Source organism: Phacochoerus africanus, chromosome X (genome assembly GCF_016906955.1).
Source record: "Phacochoerus africanus isolate WHEZ1 chromosome X, ROS_Pafr_v1, whole genome shotgun sequence".
NCBI classification, from domain to species: Eukaryota; Metazoa; Chordata; class Mammalia; order Artiodactyla; family Suidae; genus Phacochoerus; species Phacochoerus africanus.
This window is the reverse complement of record NC_062560.1, coordinates 40,494,585-40,510,970: the sequence shown is the minus strand read 5'-3', so window position 1 is coordinate 40,510,970 and position 16,386 is coordinate 40,494,585. Positions and strand designations below refer to the sequence as shown.

Sequence of the window (16,386 nt, the reverse complement as noted above, 5' to 3'; positions counted from 1 at the left end):
ATGCATTTAACACTAAAACCACTTTGAATATAATTTAGTCTTTGATAGTGCAGAAGAAATTCTAAGATCATGCATTGATCAAAGATCATGATTGTGAATGTCTTGTCCTGCTGAGGTATGGAAGTATTGCTTTTTATCCTCCAGGAATTTCTCTGGATAAAAAGCAAGAAAGAGGTCTTTATTTTATGGTATACACAAACACACATACACATAGAGATGGATACTGAGGAACAGCAGTCATTCATTCATTCATTCATTCATTCATTGTGTCGTGTTTTCTAAGCAATGGCTGGCACCATGAACACTCACACATGTTCACCACGGACATTGTGGAGGTTGAAATTGCACTCTAGAATATTCTACTCATAAATTCATCAGTGGCAGGAAGAATGAGAACTGTCCGCTTCAACTCTCCACCCACCCCCACCTCCATCAACACTTTACCCCAATCTCTTTACCCATCTGCTCTCAGGTGATCGAGAATTTTTGTTCCAAAGAATAACCCATGGAGGAGTTCCCATCGTGGCTCAGCAGTTAAGAAATCCGACTAGGAACCATGAGGTTTCAGGTTGGATCCCTGGCCTCTCTCAGTGGGTTAAGGCTCCAGCGTTGCCGTGAGCTGTGGTGTAGGTTGCAGACGCAGCTCGGATCCTGCATTGCTGTGGCTGTGGTATAGGCCGGCAGCTGCAGCTCCGACTGGACCCCTAGCCTGGGGACCTACATATGCCATGCATGCGGCCCTAAAAAGACAAAAATAAATAAATAAATAAATAAATAAATAAATAAATAAATAAATAACCCATGGAGCACTAGAAATGGCCTAGAAGAGACTCAGGGGCTCAGGTTTGGGAAGGGGTGGGGAAACACCTAACCGTCCACTTTTACTACTTCTTTCTGAAAGAGGAGCTTCTCTCTCATCTGCTTTATCTATTATGCTTCCCTGTCAGCTTGTATTTGAAGAAAAAGTTTGCTTTTGCAGGGAACAATTGCCATCAAATAACCATAACTCATGAATTATTGGGTTGTGAGTCTATCTCCCACAGTGAAATCCATGACATCTTGGTTGACATTAGGGCCGTTGTCTCCGCTGCCTCTGGTCCTTTGAATCACATGGACCTAGCCAGTTGCATAAATACCCAGCCATGGAGAGCAGCCTTCTGAACTTGATACTGTCTACAGAGTCCTTTTCCTTTGCCCCTAAGGATCCTCTCCTTCAGGAATTCCTGCTCTAGTGCATCCTACCCTTGGCCCTGGACGCTGGGCTCAGGACCCACCTTTGGATTCCCTGGCTATGATGTCTGGTTAAACGGCCCCCAGCCCCCATCACCTCCATTTCTACTTCCTCTGTCCCCCACAGTTTGGCATCACCAGAGGTTGGGGGGGATCCCTTATCAACCACTGACCCAACTCTTCCTCCCTCCACCTTCTTCCCTAGGAGGGCAGATCAGACAGAACAGTGAGCTCTCTCTGAAAACTCAATTTGGACTGGCCTGGGAACAGAACCAGAAAGGGTCCACAGGGCTATGAGAGGTTTGCCTGCTGCCTGACAGAGTCTGGGATTCAGGCAGTCAAGCCTGCTGAGCCTCCTCGAGGGGGCACGGGTCCGCCTACATGATCACATTCCCTGAAAGGCAAACTCTGCCCTACTTATTCTGTGACTCACTCAGCGCCTGTTCCCTCTTGGAATTAACCCAAGGAAAAGAGTCCTCTCAGCAAAACAAAGTTTGCCTGCTTCCTTGTGTGTGGCCTGCTTATTTTATTTTTGGGGGAGCTTTACTTTAGAAGTGCTGAGCCGCCCGAGGGCCCTTTTTCTCCATTTGTATTTTGTGTGTCTTCTGAAAATTGTATCCTAGCTAAAGCTACTCTTTCTCCCTTGGTGGCTTTTGAACTCACGTGGTGAACTGTGACCCCGAAAGAGCAACAGAAATACCCTCAGGGTAAGTAAAAAGAGTATCATCTATAATAAACATGCTTCCTGGTGCTGGAAACAGGAGCCTCAGGAAGGATGTGAGTTCTGCCTTGGTTGTAGGAAAATGGGACCAAGAGGGATAAAAGCATGAATACTTTAAGGTAACCTCAGGGCAGATTTTAAATCCAATAGATACCCAGGGCCGGGGAGAAGTATATTTGAAAAATGCTCTGTGTTTGGGAATGAGATGACAAGAAGATTATGTCCTTATGCCTCCGAAGGCCACACGACTAGGTCTATTGCAAATTCCGACGATTTGATTTTACAGGTCTGAGCCTGGACCACTTAGGAAACAGAATTTTTGGCAAAAAGCTTACATGTTAGCTTTACCAGAGAGAGCAAATCTGAGAAACCAGGGGTGAGGAGAAAGGGGAACTGAGGTAGGAAAGGCAGGAGACAAATGTCGGAGGTGATCATTTCAAGGCAGCCACAGCTTTGTAACAAGGGCAGGCAGTTGCCTGGTCTTATGAGGCATCTTCAGAAAGGCTGGATGAACAACCACATTTCAGAACAGTCTATCATGGTGGAAGAAAGAAAAATGTATCCTCTGTCACGAGAGGAGGGCTCGAACAAAGAGATACAGATGCTGGCAGTTGGCGGGGGTCAGGCCAGGGTGCCCTAAAACTGGTTGAGCTCAAGGGAATCTGAAGGATGGATCAGTTTTCATTTCTATTCATAAAGTTTGGGAAATGATTTTTGGTTACAGAACATTTGTGATGGATAGATTCCAGGGTACCCCTCCCCATTTTCCCTGCCTCCTGATGGCCATATCTTTGTGTGATCCCCTCCACACTAGTGTAGGAGGGGCCTGTGACTTTCTTCTGGCCAATAGAGTAATTGATGGGATGCCACTTCCATGATTAGGCCACACGCAAGTGTGACTTCTTTCAGCCTAGCACATTTTCTCCCTTCCTGATTTTGATGAAGTAAGCCACCATGCTGAAGAGGTCCACATGGCAAGGGAACAAAGTGGCCCCCCAAGGAACTGAATCCTACCACCACCTAGTGTTATTGAACCAAACTTGGGTCCGCTCCTCTGCTCACAGTAAAGCCAATCTACTGACACGGGGTGGTGGGGAAGGAAAGTGCAGCATTTGTTGTAAGGGCACCGTATAAAGAGTCTGGAACAGCTAATGCTCAAAAGGCCTCAACGCCCCAATGGGTTTCAGCAAAGCATTTTTAAAGGTCAGGTGAGGGAGGGTAGTTCCAGGGTATATGATCAGCTAGTGCACAATTCTTCGATTAGTTGATGGTGAGGTAACAGGGGGCTGTCCCAGGGGTTAACTTCATCAATCCTTAGGCTCCAGGAGGCCTGGGAGCTACATGTTCATGGTCATCAAGTAGTTAATATTTTCCATTTAGTGGGGTTTTTCGCATCTGTAAAACAACTCAGGAAATGTGCATCAGATACTGTAATCTAGATACTTCAGAGAGGAGCTAAAACAGAAGGTACAGGGGAGGGGTCTGCCCTGAAATGCCACATAGGGTCATTTGAGCTTCAGATGAGGCTCCAGTCCTGGCCAATACCCAGACTTCATGATACAGAGGACCCAGCTAAGCCATGTTGGATTCCTGACTTATAGAAAGTGAGATAATATAGTAAGTGTGTATTGTTTTAAGCTGCTAAGTTTCTGGTTATCTTGTTATGCAGCAACAGATAACTTATATAGCATCCTAGAAGGAGGAAGGGCTAAGAGGGTTGGTTAAGGGACCAGATGAGCCTCTGGTGAGTGTTGGAAAGTGTACATATAAAATGAAAAGACCCGGAGGAAGAAACAGGCTGGAGATTGAGCACAGACACGATGATTCTTTTGGGCAACAGGAAGGGACCTGCAATGCTACCACCAAGTGGAAAGATGTTTTTAGGACATTGTAATTAGAAGTGTTCAGTGACCAGAAGTAGCCCTACAGACATAGAAAACAATCTTATGGTTACTAACAGGAATGGAGGTAGGGGAGGGATAAATTAGGAGTTTGGGATTAGCAGATACAAACTACTGTATATAAAGTAGATAAACAACAAAGTCCTACTGTAAGCACAGGGGACTATATGCAATATCCTATAATAACCTATAATGGAAAATAATATGAAAAAGAATATATACATACAACTGAATCAATATGTTGTACCCAAGACACTAATACAAATTGTAAGTCAACTATAGTTGAAATAAAAATAATAATGCTCAATTACAGGAATATTCAATGAGAAATGTGTTAGAGTCATATGTTAGAGTCCATTAGACACTGAAGAAGAAACATGTTCGCACAAAGTTTTACACTTAGTAGGACTTCCACAGAGGGTTTTGAGCTGCCCATGTCGCTTTGCTATAAGGATTGTAAGGTTACAATAATAATGCAGCTGGGCTGGGGGTTAAATGAAGCAGACAAGGATTTCTCAAAGCCCGTACCCTCTAGGAGAGACACTGAGAAAGGGAAATGCAGTCGTGAAAGTAAACTATGCTTGCCACCTGTCCCAGGGGGCCTTATAAAGGAAGAGAAGATGGAAAACTCCCACTGCACACATGGGACACAATGTCAGGGCCCTAAAGAAGATGGTATGATAATTAAATTTTTTTCTGCATTTGATGCAGTAGTAAGATAATGCGTACATGAAAGGGTGAATCTCTGGTCTCAGGAAGATATGGTCTGGTGGTCAGAATCATGAGAGAATATTGTGTTATTCAGGCTTTCTTTAGCCACAGAACCCAGAAGCAATAGAGATTTTTTTGCTCAGAAGAAGGAGAGAAAGGGGAATTTCCTCACCTGTAATCCATACTTCCTACATGAAGGCTGAAACATCCTCTTTTTCTCTTTTCTCTGCCATTTTGTGGTGGTTAGATTTCCTACAAATAGCTCTGAGGCTTAAGCTACAAAATAGTTGTAGTTTTGTAGCTAAATGAGGGATTTAAGGATTACTGTATGTGGTATCTATGGTTGATGCCGAGTTAGGGAGTGGCCCAAGGGGGAGCATTCTAAACCCCAGAATACAGTGTTTGATTCCTGCCTCTAAGACTACAGCTGGAAGAGCCTGTTTATAAAATACTGTCAAAATTATAGAGTTCCTTCTATATTCGAAAGCACCGACTTGGGTCTTCTAGAATAATCGAAGAAATAGCTCAAAAAAAAAAAAAAAAAGAGCTTAGCAAGCATCTAAAGCACTGAGCTAACACCATCAAAATACTTTGGGATAGAACAATTGGTGGGGAAAATCATCCCCAGAACAATTGATTTTTCAGCACATTCAACAACTACCTAATAGTTACACCCATCAACTTAAGGGGGAAAATATACACTACCATATAAACCTCTGAATGTGCTTTACAATAGCTACAATTTCAGAGAAATGAGACCTTATTTAAAAGATGGATTCCTAAAGCTGTTGCAATTTTTGACTAACACTAATGGGCGGGGGAGGAGCTGGCTTCAGTGGTAATACTGCTTTATTTTTTTGTAAAAAAAAAAAAAAAGCTACTCAACAGCTCACATCCCATTTCTTGTTCTGTACAATTCTTGTTACCCAAGGCAGGGTGCAGGGGAGAGGGAGAACTTGAAAGATAAATACAAAGATCGAATCACAGAGCACTCCAGCAAACAGGCCTCCTCCTGACATTCCCTGCAGCCAACCATCTTCTTATCCAATATTGTTTTTAAAATTTGAACCATGATGTCTTTCAAAGGAAAAAAAAAAAAACCTAAAAGACTTCAAGTGTTATCTTCATTTCTTTCTTTTTTCTTTTTTGTCTTTTTGCCATTTCTTGGGCCGCTCCCGTGGCATATGGAGGTTCCCAGGCTAGGGGTCGAATCGGAGCTGTAGCCATCGGCCTACGCCAGAGCCACAAGCAACGTGGGATCCGAGCCACGTCTGCAACCTACAGCACAGCTCACGGCAACGCTGGATCCTTAACCCACTGAGCAAGGGCAGGATCAAACCCGCAACCTCATGGTTCCTAGTCAGATTCGTTAACCACTGCGCCACTCCTTCATTTATTTCTTATTACGTTATTTAAATATGCAGGAAGATAATGCTAGGTATAAAAATCTGCTCATATGGGAGTTCCTGTCGTGGCGCAGTGGTTAATGAATCTGACTAGGAACCATGAGGTTGCGGGTTCCGTCCCTGCCCTTGCTCAGTGGGTTAACGATCTGGCGTTGCCGTGAGCTGTGGTGTAGGTTGCAAACGCAGCTCGAATCCTGTGTTGCTGTGGCTCTGGCGTAGGCCGGTGGCTACAGCTCCGATTGGACCCCTAGCCTGGGAACCTCCATATGCCGCGGGAGTGGCCCAAAGAAATAACAAAAAGACAAAAAAAAATCTGCTCATATGTATTGTACAAATTCAAAAGCAAAAATAGTTTGCTTATTGTACAAATTCAAAGCAAAAATAGTTTGACAAGTGGAATATGAACAGAGCTACCAAATGACAAAATACAGATTAATAACATTAATGTGATAAGTAAGGTAGATGTGATAAAGTCAAACCGGTACTCACAGAGTGTATATTAATTCATTCATACATTTGTTCATTCATTTGACACACATTCTTTTTTTTTTTTTTTTGCAAGCAAGCAAAGTCTTTATTGCAGGAAAGCAAATAGCTCCCAGGGCAGCAGTTCTATTGTCTTATAGGGGTTTTAATCACTTAAAGATGGGGGGGTACCAACATGGGGTCCAGAAAGATGTGGTTTTCTCCCTCTGGCCTTGCCCAATTATCTATATCAGTCCTTGTCCAATAGGGACTGATATAGGGATGGAACGTAAGTCTCATGGTTTCTTTGCCCTTTTCTTCCTGTAAACTGAGTCACAGGGGGTTAGGGATTCACGTCCATCTGGGCGTAGGTGCACTCCCTGCAGTAAACAAGGCCTGTGGGGATGTTACTCCCTGGAGCCCTTAAGCCCCACGTGTGAATCAGTGGCCTTATCAAAGAAAGCTTCGAAGCCCATGCTCCTCCACTGACTACCTAAGTTAGCATTCCAACACGCATTCATTGAGTACCTGTTATTTCCAATGGCATACTCCTAGGGGCTGCAGGTATGTCAGTGAATAAAACAAAATTTCCTGCCTTCCTGGAGCTTACATTCGAGTGGGATAAGACAGATAATAAGCCAATAAATGAATGAAATGGTGTGTCAGATGATAATTAGCCCTAAGGAGAAAAATCTAGGGAAGAAAAGAGGAAGATCTGGGTGAAAAAGGAGTTGAATTTATAATATAAGAAAGACCTCACAGAGAAGGTGACATTTGTATAAAAACCATTGCTAGGATGGAGTTCCCGATGTGGCACAGTGGGTTAAGGATCCAGTGTTGTTGCACCTGTGGTGTAGGTCACAGCTGTGGCTCGGATTTGATCCCTGGCCCGGGAACTTCCATATGTTGTGGGGGCAGCCGAAAAAGAAAAAAAAAAAACTTGAAGAAGGTGAAAGAGTACTTGGGTATTATTGGGGTGGGGGGACAGTGGTGAGTGTTCCAGACAGAAGGAACAATATGTGCAGAGACTCTGAGGCAGGGGTGAGCCTGTTTCTAAGTGGTTCTGCCATAGAGCAGGTTCTTCTGAGTTCAGCAAACTTTTACTACCATTTGCCATATGACACCTCAGTTTTCCCACCACTTTGCCCTTTTTTCGACTACTGTGAAACCTTTGCTCTTACTGTGCAGTTGTTACATCATTCATCTTTTACTGGAGGCTAAAGAAATCTTTTATATATTACATTGGCTTTATTTTTTAAAATTACATAATGTGATGGTTAATTTTAAGTGTCAACTTGACTGACCTAAAGGATTTCCAGATAGCTGGTAAAACATTGCTGGGTATGTCTGTGAGAGGTTTCTGGAAGAGATTAGCATGTGATTCAGTAGATTGAGTGAAGAGACCCACCCTCACTGATTGGTGAGTATGGGCTGGGTGGCCCTGGGGGCCCAAGTGAAACACAATGGCAAATTCTCTCTTCTTGAGCTGGAATGTCCATCTTTTTCTGCCCTCAGGATATCAGAGCTCCTGGTTCTCGAACTATCGGGCTCTTAAACCAATGGCCTTATACCACTGGCCCCTGGTTCTCAAGGGGGCCACTGGTATAAGTTGGGGCTGACTTACATGATTCTCCAGCTTGCAGACAGCAGACAGTGGCCCTTCTCAGGCTCCACAACTACATGAGCCAATTTTTGCAATAAATACCTTATCATCTATCTATCTATCAATCATCTATCTATCAATCTATCATCTATCTATCCATCCCCTATGATTCCCATTTTCTCTGGAGCACTCTGATAATGACAGTACAGTGATATTGTTAACACCCACATATGGTAAGTTTAATTACCTATGCAGGCACTGAAAGACGGTGACAGGACTCAGTGTTAATTGGTCAATGGGATTATATGGATTATGCTGGATTCAAATATTTAAAAATTATCATCAAAATCGAATTACCGAATTAGTACATTTTCTTAGAACATTCACGGACTTCTGACAATACGTCCTTGGACCCTATACAGTCTGGGGAAGCCCTCTTTACTAAAAAGGGATCCCCTTTGAAGCTGGACTTCTTACTGGCTGGCTTATGGTCACATGTTAGACTATGAGCATGGAAATATAAGATTTCTTCACCTCACACTCTATGATGTGGATGAATGATGCAACACGTGGTTGACAAATTTTCAGGGTGCGTGGTTAGAAAAAAAATTGAAAACAACCATCTTGGTGCTTTTGTTGTCATACCCACCTGTGAGAAATGGTTCCGTGAATTAGGCTGCGTACTGCCCAGAGCCTCTGCCCATAATCATCAGGGCCGGAAACAACTTTTGTCAGTTTTGGAGTACAGAGAAGAGATTAGAGTCTGAGCAGAGCAGCATCTGCGCCATTTCTCTTGCAGCTCAAATCTGCAGCTCAGACAGGACGGAGAGCCTGATAGCACATTTTGTGATGCTGCCCCATTAGTCAAATGGCAAGACCGGATCTTGGGGTTGAAGGAGAGATGGCATATAAGGCAATGAAAGCTCAGGCAAAATGTCTTTTTGCCCACATCTTAGGAGGCTGACAGTTCTGAAAAAGTGCTTTTTTCAAAAAGCATAACACTAGAGAGGTAAGCAGGGCCCCACTGTTAAAAGCGAATGTGGCTGGCAATATCTGTTACAATAACTGGTGCATATCTTTGACATTTAAGATGAAATTGGCAGAACTCCAAGATATTTTGTAAAGAAATTGAGCATAGCCAAAAAAAAAAAAAAAAAACCCACACACACACACAATAAAAAATCTTTTTTTTGTTTGTTTCGGCCACACCTTCAGTGGGCAGAAGTTCCCTGGGTCAGGGATTGAAACCAAGCCATAGCAGTGACATCGCTGAATCCTTAACCACTAGGCCACCAGGGAACTTCCCCCGCCAAAAAACAATTCTTACCATGGTTATGTGTTCTTAACCAAAGTTAACTTCACATGGAGTAGCAGATTATTTTGATAGGCTATCCCAATTTGGACTGGTTGGAACTGATTTAAGTTTCCATCCTTAAATTGTTCTCATCAGGACCACCAGTGTACTCCTCCTAACATTTTTTTTTGGGGGGGGTCTTTTTAGGGCCACGCCCACGGCATATGGAGGTTCCCAAGCTAGGGGTGGAATCAGAGCTGTGGCTGCCAGCCTACATCACAGCCACAGCAACGTCAGATCCTTCACCCACTGATCAAACCTGCATCCTCATGGAAGCTAAGTCAGATTCATTTCTACGGAGCCACGATGGGAACCCCAGTCCTCCTAACTTCTAGTGTAGACTTCCCTGATATTCTAGAACATCATCTTAGCAGAAGAATATGATTATTGCCTCTTAGAGGAGACATTTCACATGTACAAAAATCTTTTCTCTTTTGTTCATACCCTCTGCTTATGCCCTCACCACCATCAGCACCACTTTTCCTTTCAACACACACACAGTACATGCACAACTTGCAGTTAAGAGACAGAACTGTCTGGGATCCCAAAGGATTGACATATCATTGGCTCAGCTCCAAGAGGTGAGAAATGGAGAGCTCATACTCCAGATCTCACTTCATCGTTCATGTGGGGTATCAGAAGACATGTAGCATCAGCATTTGATCACCCAAAGGAACGTATAGCATAGGGACAAGGAGCAGGGACTCTAGAGGTAGCCTAGCTGGACTGAAACCTCAGCTCTGCAACTAACCAGCTGTATGAATGACTTAACCTTCTTTGTGCCTCAGTCTGCTCATCTGTAAAAGGACTTTAATAATTTTACCTAACGCACAAGATTGTTATGAGAATTAAATGAATTAATATGGAGTTCCCTTGTGGTGCAGGGGGTTAAGGATCCAGCATCATCACTGCAGTGGTTCCGGTCACTGCTGTGGTGTGGGTTCAATCCCTGGCCTGGGAACTTCTGCATGCTGTGGACATGGCCAAAAAAAAAAAAAAAAAACCAAAAAAAACATGAATGAATACATGTGAAGCTCCTAGGGTAGTGCCTGGCACATGGTACACACTATATAACTAATACATTGAAATAAATAAACAAATACATAGATGAGCCTACCTTAGAAAAAAAGATAAGGACATTATCATAAATTGTGATGATATGACAATGAGGTTGCCAGAAAATGTTAGAATCCTGAAATAACAGCAGGTTTTTATTTTCCAATTTGTGTGGGATTTTGGTTATGCAGATGATATTGTTTTTGAGTAGAAAGCAATCAGTGCCTCAGAACTATCTGGCATTTCTTCCCCCTAAGGTGAAGCATGAGTTGTAAGAAAAAAATAATACATATTCATGAAAATACACCGATAGGCTGAGAAATCAACAACTGCTTGATATTCCTAGAATGTCTTTTTTCAGTATATCATGAAGGAGCTTAGGAATGAGAGGCATTTGTAGGATAAAAATATAGACCAGATAGACATTAAGAACCAGAAGGATCCAAAGTCCTTAATTGTGGCAGGAGTGCTGGCTTTAAATTTTATAAGCACTGTAGTAGATGCTGTGATGTGCTACTAGGATGCTATCTGAAGGTGGAAGCACTTGTTTCTTCAGCTTTTGAGAGTGTTGGCAGCTGAAAGCCTTTAGCTATTAGCCCCCTCTGGAAATTGTCCCCTGCTGAAGAGAGCTGCCTCACCCAAGGTCATACCCCCCTTCCACTGAGGGACTGGCAGCCAATGACTGCTCAATTTGGATATATGAACACCTGACTCCCTTGATCCAATTTGGAACAATTCCTCAGGGCCCTCCTATGTCTTCAGCTCCCCCAGAGGACTGGCTAAAGCCTTTGTTGTAATTGCTTCTTAATTCAACTGCTCTGTCTACCCAATCCTACTTCTTCCACTCTTCCACAGTTATTAACCCCCCAAAGCAATGCCCAGTAAACCTCCTACATGCAACTCTGTCCCAGAGCCTAATTCTTGGGAACTTGACCTACAATAGGCACTTATTGCATAGGGTATATACACCAACTGCAGTGATAAAAAAAACAAACAAACCATGGGCATTCTGATATTTCATGCCCCCTTTGCACAGGGATGGTTTCATGTTTTGTAATCTTCTTTAAGGGCCTTCTAAATTTCTTCAACAAGATCATCATCTATTGGTCCCCGGATTATATCTCATTAAAGCACGAGGCTACAGTCAGAATTCAAGAAAGCAAGATCTCCATAGAACAATGGCCAAGTCCAGGGTGAAGAGAATTTTCCAACTAAAGAACCGATATGTAAACTGATCTTTGATGAATGAAGTTTAAGTGGCCCTAATTATAATTGTTAAAGAACAGGTAAAATAATATTGGGTAAGGTCAAATTATGCAATAATTTCCCCTCAGAAAGAACACAGAAGAGTTTATCAAATGCCAAAAAAGAGAAAAAGAATGTAAGTACTGCTAAGTTGCCTTATTCTTCAAGGAGCCCATGTGATTCCATTAAACTCCCTCTTATCATTGAGCATAAATGGAAGGCATTATCAGCATGGCTAAGAAAGCTTGGACAATGTGTTTTGTTCAAAGATACCTTGTCTGATTAGATGCTAAAGATCTTTATTTTTCATCTTAGGCTTACAGAAACAGGTATGCTTCTCTCCTTCATGTGAAGTGAGTCAAGATCTGGATGCAGCTGAAATGGATTTATTTATCTTTGTGAGTTCCTAAGTTATCACGCAGTGCCTTGAGAATGCTATCACAAAATTCCTGAAGATACAGAATTCCAACAGTAGTAATGGCTTGAATACTGATAACCATTATGTTAAATCAGAGGTCCCAAGTTTTCTTGTTGTCTTTTGTAACAACACACAGTAGTAGCAAACAGTATAGGTATATTGCATAAGTATTTACTGAACCCATCAAATGACAGAGGTGGTAGCAGAATTAATTATGCAAATTTAGTGTAGATTTAGCAACATGCTACATTGACAGAAAAGTTATCATTGTTATTTTGGTGAGTACCTGGTAATTCTAACATTGGCAAATGGCATTTAAAAAAAAAAAGACCAAGGGAGCTCCCATCGTGGCTCAGTGGCAATGAACCCGGCTAGTATCCATGAGGATGTGGGTTCAATCCCCCAGCCTCGCTCAGTGGGTGAAGGATCTGGCATTGCTGTGGCTGCGGTGTAGGTCGGCAGCTACAGCTCCAATTTGACCCATAGCCTGGGAACTTCCGCATGCCTTGGTGCAGCCCTAAAAAGACAAAAGACAAAAAGAAAAGAAAAGAAAAGGTTATTTATTACCAGTTATGGATTCCACACAACAGAGACACCCCCATTTTGAATCTAGGACAACTACTGTACATTAATAAAAATACCACATAGAGCAAAAGTATGTTGATACTGAAGCAGGGTCATGGGACCTGCTCTTGGACCTCCCTTACTGAATTTAACAACTCTTTTTGGTTTTTTGGTCTTTTTTAGGGCCACACCTACGGCATATGGAAATTCCCAGGCTAGAGGTTGAATCGAAGCTACAGCCACTGGCCTATACCACAGCCACAGCAACACCAGATCTAAGCCATGTCTGTGACCTACACCACAGCTCATGGCAACACCAGATCCTTAACCTGCTGAGCGGGGCCCGGGATCGCACCTGCGTCCTCATGGATACTAGTTGGAATCATTACCACTGAGCCACGACGGGGAACTCCAGCAGCTTTCAATTGGCCGAGTCCTTCAAAGGCAGTTTAACTTGAGGCACAACCTGCAGTTAACATCCTTGAAGACATAAGCACACCTCTATGTACTGGGATGGTTGGTATGTGCCCAGGATGATCAACAGACTGCCCTGTGTTGATGCCAGTCCAGATGACAAAAGGTCTAAGTCTCTGGCTTATGTGCCACACTTAATCCATAAAACAAACTGTGTCTCATCTATGACTCCTGTCCTCAATAGATTTTTACCTTCTTTTGGAAGGTATCTCAAATCTTGGTGAAGAATGGGTCTCTCTTGCTGGATCATATTCTTAAGCATCAAAAATTATAAAATTTCATCAAGAAACACCACTGGATTGCTTTGTTATAGACTTAATGTACAAGACATGCCTTTATGTATTATGGAAAGATGCTTAGACTACAGTGCTGAAATAAATGACACAGCACTGTGAGGTAAACAGCAATTCCTTCACCAGATTGATTCTGTTTGTGACATTTAAGTCTCTAAACCATGACTGATTGTGCAGGGGAAGAGGGTGTGGCAGATGACATTTTTCAAAAATGGCCCACCTTGCACACTCTTCCGCAGTGTGACCTTGCTTCTGCCTCAGCAAGAGGGGGCGTCTGTTTCTTTACCTTTTAAATCTCCATAAGCTCTGGGAGAGCCTTGACCTTTAGAATATGGCAGAAGCGACCCTGTGCCAATTCTAGGCCCAGTCATTAGTGGGCCTGGCAAATTCTTCTTCCTACCCCTCAGAAGCCAGCCTCCTGGTTAGAAGTATAACCACGCAGAAACCACTATACTGTGACAATGTCCAAGCCACATAGAAGATGAGATCCCATGTGAAGAGAGGCCAAGCGGCAGGAGGAGAGAAAGAACGAAGCACCGAGCATGTGTACCAAGTCCCCTTGGAAGCTGCTCTAGTCCCCATCACCCCAACTAATGCCACATGGATTCAGCAAGGGCCCAGCTGAGACTTTCCTGAATTTTTGGCTCATGTAATCATGAATAAAATAAAATGACTCTTTTTTACCAAGTTTGGGGATCTTTCGTTACATAGTAATAGGTAAGTGAAGCAAAGGGCTTTGTTGCTAACCTGATGATTTAATCAAATATGCTGAAGGTATAATAGGAAGTCAGGTGCAAGTCTGAGACCGGGGAGCTACACTGCCTGCCTTTACCTTCTAGCTTTGTCGCTTACAAGCTCTATGGTGTTATGCAACCCATGCCTCAGTTTCCCCATCTGTAAAATGGAGATGATAATCTGCCTCACAGGGTTCTTATGAGGATTTAATTCATTCCAACTTCCAAGAGCACCTGGAACTTCAGGAAGTGTTATATAGATTGTAGCTGTTGTTCCTTTGACATGTAGCTGGGCCTCTACAGTGTTGACCAGTCCAGTGTCCTTCTGGCCAGTCTTGTGGGCGTGAGTCTTTAGAGTCAGACGGAGCTGAGACTAAACCCTAGATCTTCTGTGTATTCTGGGGCCCTCAATCGTCCCATCTGTATATAGGGATGGTAATAGCTCTCACGGTTGTGGGGAAGATTAGATGAACCAACCAAGGCAAGTGCTGGCTTCAAAGCCCAGCATGGGGTTAATGTGTGGTTATCACTGAGTCCCTTGCTCACCACCCCCTAACCTCCCTATATGATTCCACATAGGCTGAAACTCTCTCAACACAAGAGAAGACGAGACTGACGGGTTTTAAAGTCTTCAGCAGTGTTAAGTACAGAGTGTACTCAGGTTTCAGGTTGGAGGCCTGGTTTTCAAAGAATACCCGGAAGCATACCTATTTACAGGAGTAACTTGTTGATACCCAGTTTTCTTTTCTTTTAACAGAATGCTGCTCTTGTCATCAAAACTCTACTGTTTGGGTAGCAGTAACTGGCTGAGGATGAGCGGCATCAATTATCTATTACAACTCCAAGCTGTCAATCAAAACCCATGTTATTTCCTAGGCCCCAGGCAACCAAAGGCATCAAACTAACAAGAACTCGGAGGAGCAGATAAACATGAAGGTTGAGCTACAAAGTTCCCAGGAACGCATGAGACAATGGGAGTCCTCAGTGCCCCCAGCTCACTCTGGCTCATACCAGACGCAGGTGGGAACAGAGAGGTGGTGGTGGAGGAAGAACGGGGCCCCCAAATTCCCAGATGGGGGCTGACATAAACTTCCAAGAGAACACGGACACGGACTCTGCTGCAGGGAGTAAAGAAAGCCTTATCAAAATCAACTTGGAGGGCCTGGCCAATTTTTCCGGACACTTGCTCCCTGGACAAAAGCTGTGAGAAAACTCGGAGTGATGTCTGCTCATGAGAACATAATGGCAAAGTCAGAAAAAAACAGAGGAGTGGATCAGAATCAATCACTTTTTAAGTGAGCAGAGTCAGGGACCAGGAAGGACAAAATTCCCAATACCTGTTTTGTAGCAGCATGGGAAACAAGCTCATTTTAACCTGTCACTGTACATCAATCACTCTTCAAGCTCAATGGAGGCAGGAATTCTCCCTCTAATAATGATATTTACCTGCAAATGGGTTGCCATAAAACCACAGTGGTGGTGTCAAACCTGTAAGAACTGACCCCCAAGAGAAGACAATGGTGAGAGGAAAGGGTGAAATACATTATTATTATTATTATTATTATTATTATTATTATTATTATTATTACTATTATTATTATTTTTGCTGCCCCACAGCATGTGGAGTTTCCAGGCCAGGGAACAGATCCAAGCCACAGTCAAGATCTAAGCTGCAGTTGCTGCAACTCTGGATCCTTAACCCTCTGTGCCAGGCCAGGGATCAAACCTGAGTCCCAGCGCTCCTAAGACACCACCAATCCTGTTGCATCACAGTGGGAATTCCTGAAATACATCCTTAAGAGACATTAAAGCATGATCAAATTCTTGGTAGAATGGGGAAAATAAAGGAAAATGTAATATCATAGTGTAGAAAGTTCTAACTAATCATAGAATGAGCCTTCGATTCCAGATTCCTCAATCAGAAGTGACCTAGTGACCTCTACCCTACATCAAGATCTCAATAAATCATATAATAATGTGGTATTTATTGAGTACCAACTATATGCTAGGTTAAGTACTCTGCTTTTTAAATGCATGACTTTATTTAATCCTTCCAATAAGCCTATGGTGCAGGAACTATTTTAAATCCTCATTATGTAGGTAAATAAATTGAGACAAAGAGGAGTTCCCTGGTGGCTTAGTGCATTAAGAATCTGGTATTGCCACTACTGTGGCTTGAGTTGCAGTTGTGGCGCAGGTTTGATCCCTGGC

The 16,386-nt window shown here is 43.0% G+C and overlaps 1 long non-coding RNA gene across 1 annotated transcript; it reads left to right on the top strand.

The window, feature by feature from the left end:
* The first annotated feature begins 1,748 nt into the window (after positions 1-1,748).
* On the top strand, positions 1,749-15,737 carry LOC125118468 (uncharacterized). The gene is made up of 3 exons (XR_007132830.1): positions 1,749-1,937; positions 12,008-12,090; positions 14,933-15,737. It is a non-coding gene; the product is annotated as an uncharacterized LOC125118468 (long non-coding RNA).
* Positions 15,738-16,386: the final 649 nt, after the last annotated feature.